Source organism: Lipotes vexillifer, unplaced genomic scaffold (genome assembly GCF_000442215.2).
Source record: "Lipotes vexillifer unplaced genomic scaffold, Lipotes_vexillifer_v1.1 scaffold395, whole genome shotgun sequence".
NCBI classification, from domain to species: Eukaryota; Metazoa; Chordata; class Mammalia; order Artiodactyla; family Lipotidae; genus Lipotes; species Lipotes vexillifer.
In genome coordinates, this window is record NW_006797390.1 from 8,105,724 (window position 1) to 8,119,272 (window position 13,549).

Sequence of the window (13,549 nt, forward strand, 5' to 3'; positions counted from 1 at the left end):
GGGCCAGGTCCCCAGCGCCCACTCTGCGCTGGGCTCCCCTTCCGCCTGGCCACACAGTGTCGCTGTTTCCCCAGCTCCAGCCCAGCATCTGTGGCTTGCACCTTAGCTCAAAAGCTGGGCGTGGGGTCTTTGCGGGTTGATGCCAGAAACAGACTCTGGACAGCAGCACGGCTGAGTTTTACATGTTTCATCTGGACGAATTTGGGAAGAATTAGGTCAGTGTAATTTTACTAATTTTTTTTTTTTTTTGGCCACGCCGCATGGCCTGTGAGATCTTAGTTCCCCAACCAGGGATCGAACCCGGGCTGGACCACCAAGGAATTCCCATATTTTACTAATTTTTTTGTGCGGTACGCGGGCCTCTCACTGTTGTGGCCTCTCCCGTTGCGGAGCACAGGCTCCGGACGCGCAGGCTCAGCGGCCATGGCTCACGGGCCCAGCCGCTCCGCGGCATGTGGGATCTTCCCGGACCGGGGCACGAACCCGCGTCCCCTGCATCGGCAGGCGGACTCTCCACCACTGCGCCACCAGGGAAGCCCACTAATTTTTTAAAGATTGAGTGTGCAAGGAAGATGAGGGGAGTGCCTAGTCCGGCTGGGATGGGCCACCGAGACATCCGTGACAGCAGTGGAGCTCAGGCTGGGAAGTGGCATGTGTCAGCCACAGCGGATCCCCTGCCCCTAAGTAGTTTCCAGGCAGCCGAATACTCTGCTTGCTTGAAGGTCATCATTGCAGAGGTGGGGAGTAACTATAGCTACCATTCAGAGGGCTGGCTGACTGTACCAGCTGCTTTGCATATATTATGTATAATTCTCTCAGTACCTCTGCAAGGTCTGTGTTATTATCCACATGTTACAGATGGGAAGACTATGACTCCGAGAGGTCAAGTAACACCCTCGGACTCACACAGCTGCTAGTTGATGCCAAACAACTCCAGAGGCCCTTCCGGTTCCTCAGTGGATTTCTGGGTGATCACAGGATGTAGTCACCTGAAGTAAGAGGTGCCTGTTTCCTTCTGAGAATCAGGTGTGTACAATAATTTTCCCCATCTTGCCACCATGAATTTTTTAATATATATGCATATTTTATTTATTTATTTTTATTTTGGCCGTGCTGGGTCTTAGTTGTGGCACGAGCGCTCATAGTTTCAGCGTGCGGACTCTTAGTTGCAGCATGCATGCAGGATCTAGTTCCCCGACCAGAGATCGAACCCGGACCCCCTGCATTGGGAGCACAGAGTCTTACCCACTGGACCACCAGGGAGGTCCCGCTACCATGAATTTTGAATGGGAAGGGTGAGTAGGGAAATTTCTTCTGATAGAGGCACATGGCCGAGGGAACTTGGCCATCCTGAATCTAAGGGAAGAGAACAGGGAGTGGAGAGCTGAGGACACAGAGAATCTGCACAAAGGGAAGAGAGGGTGTTGAAAGACATGTTGAAGCAAAGACGGATGGTGGGTGCTGAGCTTGGCGCTTGCTGTGTGCCCAGGACAGTGGAACTGACTAGGTCACTCACCTTACGTGTGAATAACAGAGCTGCCTCACGGTGGGTTCGTTTTACACAAGACAGTTGTTGTTTCGTCTTTGGGTTTTTTGTTTTTCATTCTCTGACATTTTTAATTTGTTCTGGTGATGTAACTAACACAGCAGAAGGACTTCAGCCGTCAGACGAGGCGAGACAGCGGCCCTTGGAGGAGGCCCTGGGTAGGAGCGGTAAGATGGCCTCTTGGTGGGAGAGGCCTGAGCCGCAGGGATGATCGTGGGAAGGTTGTAGATCTGAGTGCAGAGGACAAGAGTGGAATCGGCTGGAGGGGGGACGAGGTCACACATCCCCTGGGTCCTCAAGTCAAACATGGGCTTGGACTTCAGCCCCAGGGCCAGAGCGCATCTACCCAGGGAGGTGGGGACATGCGGCCCTCAGGAGGGGCCCGAGGCCGCCAGCGGAGATGGAGGACAGGCGGTCTCCACTGGGCACTTCCCTGGATTTACACAAACCCCATTGCCTTTCCCGGGTCTGATGAGTCTGAGGTTTGGAATAATGGTTCTCTTCAGAATTCAGAAGGGCCCTGAGAATGTGTGACATCAGCAGACCAGGCCGTGAGCTGAGCTCTGGAAATCCCTCTTCTAAGCTGCTCCTCCAGGAGGATCCTGGGTTCCATGCCAGGACCCGCCTCTCCATCACAGGTAAGTACCTTCTACCACAGAGAAGGAGACCCCCTAAAATACTTCCGAATTACGTGCATATTTTCAACCCCGGGGAGCCCTCCCCGCTCTGGTCAGTCCACTCTTGGGCTCAGATGTGCTGGTGGCCGAGTAGGACTAGGACGCCTTGGGAATCGCCTGCTGCGCTGGACCGAGGGGCTGTGGCATCGGGGTGGGGTGGAGGGTGTCCAAGTGTGAGCGCTTCCCAGGCTGTGTCCACCACGGGGGTAAGAGCAGGAAGGGCAGCTCCTGCTGCAGACTCAGAGCCTCGCCTGCACTTCTGGGCGCCCATCCTCTATCTGTTTGGAGAGAAGGGAGCCCAGGAGCAAGCAAGATGCTGTCCATGGATCCCAGGAGAGGAAGCTCGAACTGGACGTTGAGTGGAGCTTGGATAATTGCAGGGCCCCAGCTTGCCCTCCATCTGGCCGTTAAAAGCTGGGGAGATTTAAGAATTCATGGGACTTCCCTGGTGGTCCAGTAGTTAAGACTCTGCGCTCCCAATGCAGGGGGCCCGGGTTCGACCTCTGCTAAGGGAACTAGGATCTCGCATGCATGCCACACCTAAAGAGCCTGCCTGCCACAGCGCAACCAAATAAATAAATAAATATTAAAAAAAAAAAAAAAAAGAATTCATGGAACTTCCCTGGCCCGCCAGTGGTTAGGACTCCACGCTCCCACTGCAGGGGGGCGCAGGTTCGATCCCTGCTCAGGGAACTAGGATCCCGCATGCATGCCACACCTAAAGAGCCTGCCTGCCACAGCGCAACCAAATAAATAAATAAATATTAAAAAAAAAAAAAAAAAAATTCATGGAACTTCCCTGGCCGTCCAGTGGTTAGGACTCCACGCTCCCACTGCAGGGGGGCGCAGGTTCGATCCCTGCTCAGGGAACTAGGATCCTGCATGCCGCGCGGTGTGGCCGAAAAAATAATAAAATAAAATAAAAAGTAAGAATTCAGACTTCCAGGACCCAGACCTGGAGACGCTGATTGAGTGAATCTGGGGTCAGGTCTGGGAATCTGTGTTTTCAAAAGATGCCTTGGCCGATTCTGCTCTGTGGCTAGTTTGAGACTTGCTGACAGGTTATTAGGTCTGACCAAGCAAGGCTTGCTCACAGGTGAGGCAGCTGCTTGCAGAGGAGCTGGGTTTAGAGGTAGCATGCGCAGGGCTTCAGGCTGCTAGAGGTCAGTGTCTACATCCTCGAGATTGACCCTGGACTAGGGGACGGTGGGCCGTCCTGAGCTAGCGTCTCCCCAAAAGTCTAACCTCAGTAGAGTCTGTCCCCCACCTCTCCTCCATGGTAAGATGTGTGGACGTAGCTTCCTGGACGTGCTGTGGTCCATGGACCACGTTGTCTGACCAGATGACGAGAGCATCTTTTGGAGGCAGACCTGAGCCCTGAGCTTGGCTGTGTCTTGGTCTGTCTTCTCTGGCTTTGGAGAGACGCACAGGACACAGCGTGCACCGGAGCGGCCCTGTGCTCAGACTGTCCCAGACCACGTGGACAGCAGCCCAAGAGGAGCCTTTGCTGCCGCCGCTTCCCACGCAGGTCTGCTCAGGGCAGAGCCGGCCACTGTGCACCCTCTGCCAGCCACTGTCCTGGGACCTGCCGGCAGAAGCCAACGGGGGCTTTGTGTTCTCTCTAAGGAGAGTCCCCAGGGTCACCTCTGCTTCTGCCTCCAGAGTCCTGAGTTTGGACTTGGACACGAATTGAGAGCTCACCCAGATAAGAACTTTGTTAAGCTATCAAGTCGGGCGACTTTGTGACGGGCATAAACACTTGCTCCTTGATCAGAGTCAGAGACCAGAATTCCAGTCTGGCTCTGCTGTCGGCTCGTGCAAGAGCCCTGGACGCAGCACCAGGCTGCCAGGCTTTGGCTAATCCAGTGCCACCTGCCCCTCAGGGGCTCGGTAAGGCTCGGCTGCAACGGAAGATGGGCGAGTGCTTTGGACCGCATACCCGACCACACTCTTGCATTAGCTGTCATTTCAGGTCTGCTGTGGACGCACCCAGTAGTCCCTGGCTTGTTTTCTGAGCCCCTTACTGTATGTTCCCAACGAAGTAGGAAAAAAAAAACAACAACAACGCTCTCTCGGCCAAACAGATTTTTTTGGTAACAAAAAGAACCAAGGTGGAAATAAAGGATATCTTTCTAATCAGAGAGAGGCTGTTTGTCACCAGGACAGGTAAGCGAGTGTTATGGATTTCATTTCCTAGAGAAGTTTAAGAAAATAAGGGATATTTACATGATTGGGGTAATTTGGAAGAATCTGGAGACACGGAGAAAACCAGATATTCCCTGGAGACTTGTTTCAGCTACAGGACTGTGGGTCCTGTCTCCCTTCGAGAATTAACATCCGCAAGGGCTTGGAATTGGTGCAGAGGGCCCGGCTTCCCAGCTAAGTGATCTCAGGCAGTTTCCTTAGCAGTAAAACAGGGGTAATAATATCTTTCCCTCAAATAAGATAAAGGATGTGAAAGCCTTTTGTAAAACGTGAAGTCTTTTTAGAGACTGAGATATTGGTACATCGAACTTGTATCAAGGCAAGAAAGATCAAAGGAAATATGATTTTTTAAAAAGCACGTGATTATGACACATAAGATCTTCAGAATCATCCCTTGATCAAAGCCAGCCACAAATGCAAGGAATCTATCTAACCTGGATTTGTTTGGCCTTTCGTATACCTAGAAATCCACCGTTCTTCCCTGGGTCAACCTTGGTCTTTCCTGAGAAGATGACCACTGTGGTCCTCCAAAGGAAGCCATTTTTAAAGTCTGTTTACCATTGTTTCCAGACCTTAGGGAACTTCAAAAGGACAGAGGAACCTTGACCAGAAGCAGAAGGGAAGCAGGCCCATACCTGGGCCTCCAGAAGACGTGGACCAGGACCCAGGGCTTTACTCCGCCCTCCGCAGGGTCCAGCTATTTTTACTCGCTGGCCTGCACCTAGGCCGTGGCAGCCACATAGAGGGCCATGAACTGGGGAGGCCCCCGCTCACCAGCACAGAGGGTACAAGTTGGAAGGCATTTTCTGAGCAGCATGTCTCTAGTCCGGGCAGGGATTCAGCTATCATCGGCCCAGCCTTGATTTCAGGGAGCAAGCAGTTCTCTGGGCCTGTCCTGAATAGTAAAGCTTACACATACCCTTGTTTATCTGGGGAAATGCCTCCCAATTCTGAACAATTGACTTACGGGCTCTCTTTCTGAGAACAATGCCCATTCATAAGACGGGAACATTCTGTTCTGGTGACTCCTGGCTGGGCAGTCACAGCTCTCTGGGGAGAGGGAGGTGGGCGGGGTGCCACCCCCACAAAGCCGGCTGTGTCCCAGTGTGTGCTCCGAATGTGAGCACACAGGGCTGACCTGGTCAGAACCTGCCCAGAGGAACACACCCTGTGCACGTGGCAGTGGCACGTCCTGCTCACGTACCACCTGCCCTTCTCCCTGAGCTGAAGAAAATTGGGTAACTGTGTCCTCTGCTAAGGTCACAGTCCACACCTTCAGAAATCATCCAGGTCAGAAATGTTAAGAAAAGACTTCACTCCAGACTTCCCTGATGGCACGGTGGTTAAGAATCCACCTGCCAATGCAGCAGACATGGGTTCAAGCTCTGGTCCAGGAAGATCCCAAATGCCGTGGAGCAACTAAGCCCGTGTGCCACAACTACTGAGCCTGAGCTCTACAGCCCATGTGCCACAACTACTGAGCCTGCGCTCTAGAGCCAGCGAGCCACAACTGCTGAGCCCGTGTGCTACAACTACTGAAGCCCGTGCACCTAGAGCCTGTGCTCTGCAACAAGAGAAGCCACCGCAATGAGGAGTAGCCGGTGATCAGCAACGAAGACCCAACATAGCCAAAGTAAATAAATAAATAAATTTATTAAAAAAACAAAAAACAGGGAGGGAAATTGTTTGGAAATCAGAACACTGAGGTTTTCATTTTGAGTTTTGTTTTGTTTTGTCTTGTTTTTTGCTTTGCATGTAGAGAAGTGCTTTATTTATTTTTTTCTTTCAGTTTTTTTTTTTGAAATGTAATTGACACACACAGCGCTAAGTTTTAGGGGAACAGCATGATCACCTGACTTACACATATTGTGAGATGATGACCATGATGAGTTTAGTTAAATCCATCACCTAGGGGCTTCCCTGGCAATACAGTGGTTAGGACTCCACGCTCTCACTGCTGGGGCCTGGGTTCAATCCCTGGTCATGAAACAAAGATCCTGCAAGCCAGAAAAAAAAATCCATCACCTCATAGAGACTTTATTTTTTTTAAATAAATTTTTAAATTTAAATTTTTATTTATTTTTGGCCGCGTTGGGTCTTCGTTGCTGCGCGTGGGCTTTCTCTAGTTGCGGCGAGCAGGGGCTACCCTTGGTTGCGGTGCGCGGGCTTCTCATTGCGGTGGCTTCTCTTGTTGTGGAGCACAGTCTCTAGGCACATGGGCTTCAGTAGTTGCAGCATGTGGGCTCAGTAGTTGTAGCTCGTGGGCTCTAGAACGCAGGCTCAGTAGTTGTGGCACACAGGCTTAGTTGCTTCACAGCATGTGGGATCTTCCCAGACTAAGGCTCGAACCCGTGTCCCCTGCATTGGCAGGTGGATTCTTAACCAATGCGCCACCAGGGAAGTCCTCTGACAGTCATCTTGAAGTTGGTCATTGGTGGTCTGACCAGCGTCATCTTGATTGTTTTAGGTACAATTAATCTTCAGTTCCAGGGTCGGTTTGTTTCCATTTCTTTGAGGCCAGTTCTTGGAATTGTGGCAGCTTATGTCATGGCTACAGTCTGGTCATCATGTAGTTCACTTCCTCCACCTGGCGGGGGTATCAGTATCTATAAGACAGCTCACAGGATATGGCTCACATTATGATCTATAGCCCTTGAGGAGGAACTAAAGGTCCTTGACTGTGCTTAATGACTAAACTATTATTATTTGGTCTCCTTTGACTGTTTTCCTTTGTTTCTGCATTTTCTCACGTCTCCAGTTGAACGTATTCTTTGGCTAAAGTTTTTCCACAGACAGAAGGCAGGCTCAGGCCATGGGAGACAAGGACCATGGGGTCCTGCTCCCTTTCAATATTATGTGTTGTTCACAGACATATATATGTATGCCTGTGAAAATATACAAAATTACTGAAAGGAATAACAAATTAGTGACAGTGCTCAGCTCTGGGGAGAGAAGGAAGGGAATAGGACTGTCTGTGAACGTCACAGAATGTTTCAACTTTATCTGTAACATTTTACTTCTTTTACGTAAGGGAAAAAAAGAAACAGCAAAGATTAGTTTTTATCAGCTCTGGGTGGTGGGAACTTTTCATATTACACTCTGACTTCTTTGTATTTTTTCAAAAACCACCATACAGATCAGCGAGCACGAGATGAAATCTTTTGTGTAAAAAAGCATCCATGTGCTTGCTCCCCGTGAACCGTCTCTGGGCAGCTGGGGAAGGGACCAGGAAGCAGGGTCAGTGTGGGAGATGAATTTTCACTGCACGTTCTTACTGTGTATATATTTAACTATTTGAACATACTGCTTAAAAATAGTAATTATAAAGAGCAAGCAGGGCTTCCCTGGTGGCGTAGTGGTTAAGGATCCACCTGCCAATGCAGGGGACACAGGTTTGAGCCCTGGGCCGGGAAGATCCCACATGCTGCGGAGCACCTAAGCCCGTGCGCCACAACTACTGAGCCTGCGCTCTAGAGCCCGCAAGCCACGACTACTGAACCCGCGTGCCATAACTACTGAGCCCGCATGCCGCAACTATTGAGCTTGTGCTCTAGAGCCTGCAAGCTACGACTACTGAGCCCATGTGCCACAACTACTGAAGCCCACGCACCTAGAGCCTGTGAGCCACAACTACTAAGCCCGCATGCCACAGCTACTGAGCCCGCGCTCCTAGAGCCCCTGCTCTGCAACAAGAGAAGCCACTGCAATGAGAAGCCGGCGCACCACAACGAAGAGTAGCTCCCGCTCGCCACAACTAGAGAAAGCCTGCGCGCAGCAACAAAGACCCAATGCAGCCAAAAATAAATAAATAAATTTATTTTAAAAATAATGATAACAAAAAAAAAATAAAGAACAAGCAAACAAAAAGCATGTTTTAAGAGCCTGTTTTACTTGGAGAGGAAGGTGAGCACAGGCCTGCCCTCTAGATCAAGAGGCCTCATGTTCCTGGAGAAAGAAAGGACTTCTGTGGTTTCTTGGAGACTTTGCCCAAGCGGGCAGGGGTTGCACGCCCTCCAACCTCACCCTTGCAGTGCGGGCCGTACTGAGAGTGGTGAGCAGCTGGTTTTTTTGTTTTTTTTAATTAAAAAATTTTTTTTCTTTTATATTTTGGCCGCACCGTGTGGCATGTGGGATCTTAGTTCCCTGACCAGGGATCAAACCCGTGACCCCTTCAGTGGAAGCACAGTGTCCTAACCACTGGACTGCCAGGGAATTCCCGTGAGCAGCTATTAACGCGCCAGTTATGTAGTGGATGGGCAGGAAAAAACACTGAAAAATGTCCACTATGGCAAAGGTCAGTATATTTTAGGGTGGTGAGAGAGAAGCCCCTTGGCCAGGCAAACATTCAGATGGTTGTCCTGTTCTCAACGTCAGAGTCCTCAGCAAGAAAACAAAACCAGAGTTCACGCGGCAGGGGGGTCAGACTGCGGATCTCTCCTTTGCGGCGGCGGCGGCCAGAGAGCAAGAGTACGAAGTGTTGCAACCCGAGTCATGGCAGGACAGGCATTTAGAAAGTTTCTTCCCCTCTTTGACCCAGTATTAGTTGAAAGAAGTGCAGCCGAAATTGTAACCAAAGGAGGCATTATGCTTCCAGAAAAATCACAAGGAAAAGTATTGCAAGCAGCGGTAGTAGCTGTTGGATCAGGCTCTAAAGGAAAGGGTGGAGAGATTCAACCAGTTAGTGTGAAAGTTGGAGATAAAGTTCTTCTCCCAGAATATGGAGGCACCAAAGTAGTTCTAGGTGACAAGGATTATTTCTTATTTAGAGATGGTGACATTCTTGGAAAATACGTCAACTAAAATAAGTCACTATTGAAATGGCATCATGTGAAGCTGCCACTGAAGTTCTGAAATCTTTCATCATGTAAATAATTTCTGTGTTTCTTTTATAATAAAGTAATGATATCCAAACTGCTGATATTCAGTGTCTCTGAAATTTAGTTTCTCTGTATTGATTTAAACATTCCCAAATAAAAGTATATAAATGAAAAAAAAAAAAAGAAAACAAAAACAAACCGTCCAATCAGATGGAAAACAAACTGTAAAATCTAACAACAAACATGGAGGAAACTTGAAGCTATTGTGCTGAGGGGGGAAAGAAGTCAGTCACAGCAGGACAGATGCTGTGTGATTCCACTGCTACAAGGTCCCCAAAAGAAAGCCACAGAGACACGAAGCAGGGTGGTGGGTGCCCAGGGCTGGGGGAGGGGGAGGGGAAGCTGGTGTTTAATGCGGACAGAGTTTCAGTTGGAGAAGGTGAAAAAATTGTGGAGGTGGATGGTGGTGACGGTTGCACAACTGTGTGAATGTTCTTAATGCCACTGAGCTGTGCACTTAAAAAATGGTTAAAATGGTAAATGTTGGGCTTCCCTGGTGGCGCAGTGGTTGAGAGTCCGCCTGCCAGTGCAGGGGACACGGGTTCGTGCCCCAGTCCGGGAAGATCCCACATGCCACGGAGCAACTGGGCCCGTGAGCCACAATTACTGAGCCTGCGCGTCTGGAGCCTGTGCTCCGCAACAAGAGAGGGAGTGATAATGAGAGGCCCGCACACCGCGATGAAGAGTGGCCTCCGCTTGCCACAACTAGAGAAAGCCCTCACACAGAAACGAAGACGCAACACAGCCATAAATAAATAAATTTTTTAAAAAATGGTAAATGTTATCTTATTTGAGCACAATTTTTAAAAAAGTTGCCCATCCAGCTGACGGACTTTCAAAGGTGCGGGGTGTAACCAGTCTTGTACTGCCTGACAATTTTTTTTTTTTTTTTTGCGGTACGCGGGCCTCTCACTGTTGTGGCCTCTCCCGTTGCGGAGCACAGGCTCCAGATGCACAGGCTCAGCGGCCATGGCTCACTGGCCCAGCCGCTCCGCGGCATGTGGGATCTTCCCGGACAGGGGCACGAACCCGTGTTCCCTGCATCGGCAGGCGGACTCTCAACCACTGCACCACCAGGGAAGCCCTGCCTGACGATCTTTAACCAAACCAGCTTATATTTTTTTCCTACAAATTTCCTGACAGGAGTGTGAAATACAACTTTGACATTCATATACAAATACACACACACACACACACACACACACACACACACACACACACAAACGTATGTTACTACGACACATAAGTAACCTAACATATACATGTAAAATAAACAAAACAACAAAACCAAACTAAAAACAGCAAACAACACTCAAGTGACAAAGGCAGTGGGTCTTCACCAGACTCCCTCCCATGGGGTGGAAACATCCCAACAGCCCACCTGTTTTCTGGGCCCACAGAGCAGAGCTGCAGCTGAAAGCCCTTCCCCCCACGCACATCCCCACAAAGCTGCCCTTGCTCCGGGGCAGGTGGCTGGCGTCCCACTGCCCTGTGACCTTTCCACCAGTGCCCAGCTGGCTTTCTTTCCAAAGACGGTGTCATAGTCTATGTGCGCAGGCCTATCTGCAGCTTCGGACTTTAGGGCGAGTCCTGATCTTTGGACGTGGAGCAGAACTGGGGCAGAGGGAGTCTGGTGTCTGGAAGAGATACCGCGCTCGGTCGCCTGACGCCAGCCCAACCCTGGTTTTGTAACTTTCTGCAGCGATGGCCCAACCCTGATGGCCTCAGTGTTCATCAGAACATTTTGCTCTGTTTTCGCTTTTGAAATAACCGTCTGAGTGGGAGCCCACGTGGCTGTGGCTTGTCACCCCACACTGCCTCCACCAATGAGAGGGCCCCTGGGGGTGCCCGCTGAGGCCTGCCCTGTGGACCCGGAGCCTCCCACTGGGTGCCATGGGGTCAGCACGGGCCTGAGGACATGGTAACGTCACTGCCATCAGACTCAGAGCAGGGAGAAATGAAAACACCTGATACTGCTTGGGAAACAGTTAAACTCGTTCTAATCTGGCTGACCCTCGTCCTCAGAGACCTTTTCCTTCAGTTGCAGTTTATTTGGCTACCGTATAGAAGCTGGGAAAAATAGACAATACTAACAATTTCAGTCCTCGACACGTTTTTTTTTTTTTGCGGTACGTGGGCCTCTCACTGTTGTGGCCTCTCCCGTTGCGGAGCACAGGCTCCGGACGCGCAGGCTCAGCGGCCATGGCTCACGGGCCCAGCCGCTCCGCGGCACGTGGGATCCTCGCGGACCGGGGCACGAACCCGCGTCCCCTGCATCGGCAGGCGGACTCTCAACCACTGCGCCACCAGGGAAGCCCTCGACACATTTTTGTTTTAGTTTTTGTTTTTTGTATCAAATGATCTCTAATAATCTGTCAGAAACGTCCCAAGCTTTGGTTGGGATACTGCCCTTGCCCAGACCAAAGAACCCCTCGACACAGCTTGTTTTTTCTGTGTCAGGAAAAGCAGGGCTCATTCTACGGTTTCACATTATCTCCAAAACTCAGGCTGGAAGGGACATTTGGCCTCTTCCACATCTCCCACACTCCAATCTGACCCTCTTTCTGGAAGAACATGGACAGGCAGGTGCTAACATCACATCCCTTTCTGAGGGTGGAGAATCTGAGGGCAGATGAGAACCAGCTCCCGGGAGAGAGAGTTAAATGAGACAGAAGGGGTGCCGGCCCCTTGACGGAAACTCGTTTGGAGGCAGAGGGGTCTTCACCTTGGAGGTGCCGTGTCATCACCTTCTCTTCACTGGCTTTCGGCTCTGAGTGTCTGCCCTCGTGTCACTGCAGGCAGCTGTCTGCACGGCCCCGCAGGCTGGCACCCTCTCCCCCATTCACTCTCCTGTTTTCACCCTCCCTCCTCACATCAGCAGTACACGTCTTACAAAACTAGTCAATGGAGGAAATTCCCTGGCGGTCCAGTGTTCAGACTCTGTGCTTCCATTGCAGGGGGCACGGGTTCAATACTTGGTCGGGGAACAAAGATCCTGCAAGTGCGGTCAAAACAGAACAAGAAATTAGTCAATGGAGGAAATCCCAAAGATTTATTCATTGATTCACCATATATATTCTGAGCATAAAATTTAAAAATCACTAAAGGTTTGGACTTCCATTAATTGAAGAGATGACGTAATTTATTTTTTATTTGTTAAATTTAATTTTTACTTTATATTCGAGTATAGTTGATTTACAATGTTGTGTTTGTTTCAGGTGTACAGCAAAGTGATGCAGTTATACATATACACATATCCATTCTTTTTCAGATTCCTTTCCCATATAGGTTATTACCGAATACTGAGTAGAGTTCCCTGTGCTATACAGTTGCTGTTTATCTATTTTATATATAGTAGTGTGTGTATGTTAATCCCAAACTCCTAATTTATCCCTCCCCTGCCACATTTCCCTGAAGAGATGACAAAATTTACATCTCACTTAAAAGACTACTCATTTAGTTTTCTCACTTTGACAGTGTTGTATTTTTTTCTTTCCATATGAAGCTGGCGTGTTACCTGATGTACTCCACTGGGGTAGTGTTCTGAGTCATGAGTCTATGATGGCCACTACACGTGGTGCCTGGTGAAAGGTCCACTTGGTATCTGGCTGTGCCCTCACCCACAAAGCTGCATCTCTCAAACAGAAGCCACTCCTACTATGACACTGTTAATATTGTAAATATAAAAAATGAATGCAAGAGAAACATTTCTCCTTAATTCATGACATTAGCTTTGATGTTACTTCAAACAGAATGCTCCTTTCTAACTTACCCTGAATTCCATGCTGGCATTAAATTCATGAGGACAGAAAAGCTGAATACGAGCATCAGTTTGTCAGAATCTAGAGATGGGAGAATGCAGAGCAAACATGGTGGGTATCCTTCCGTGGAGCTGGTATGCAGCCCCAATAAAACCCGTGTCTTAGCGGGATTATTTACACAATACAGATGATATCAGGCCAAAATTTTAGATTGCTCTGCAGACTCGATAATTCTTCTTAAAAAATATATATGTGTAAAAGCTTCAGAAATTTATAAGATATATTAATTATTTAAGCACAGATAATAACATATAAAACACAAACAACATAACCACCACCGCTAGTCTCACACCCTAGATTTATAATGGTTATACTCTTGCTACATGCGCATCATCTTTTTTTCCTCCAAGGAAATAAAACATTGTGAATGTCGCTAAAAATCCCTTTAACAAGGGCTCTCAGTCCTATTCCCTTTCTCTGTCC

At 49.2% G+C, this 13,549-nt stretch overlaps 1 pseudogene; it reads left to right on the top strand.

Moving 5' to 3' along the window:
- The first annotated feature begins 8,919 nt into the window (after positions 1-8,919).
- LOC103086515 (10 kDa heat shock protein, mitochondrial pseudogene) lies at positions 8,920-9,228 on the top strand (annotated as a pseudogene).
- The last annotated feature ends 4,321 nt before the right edge of the window (positions 9,229-13,549 follow it).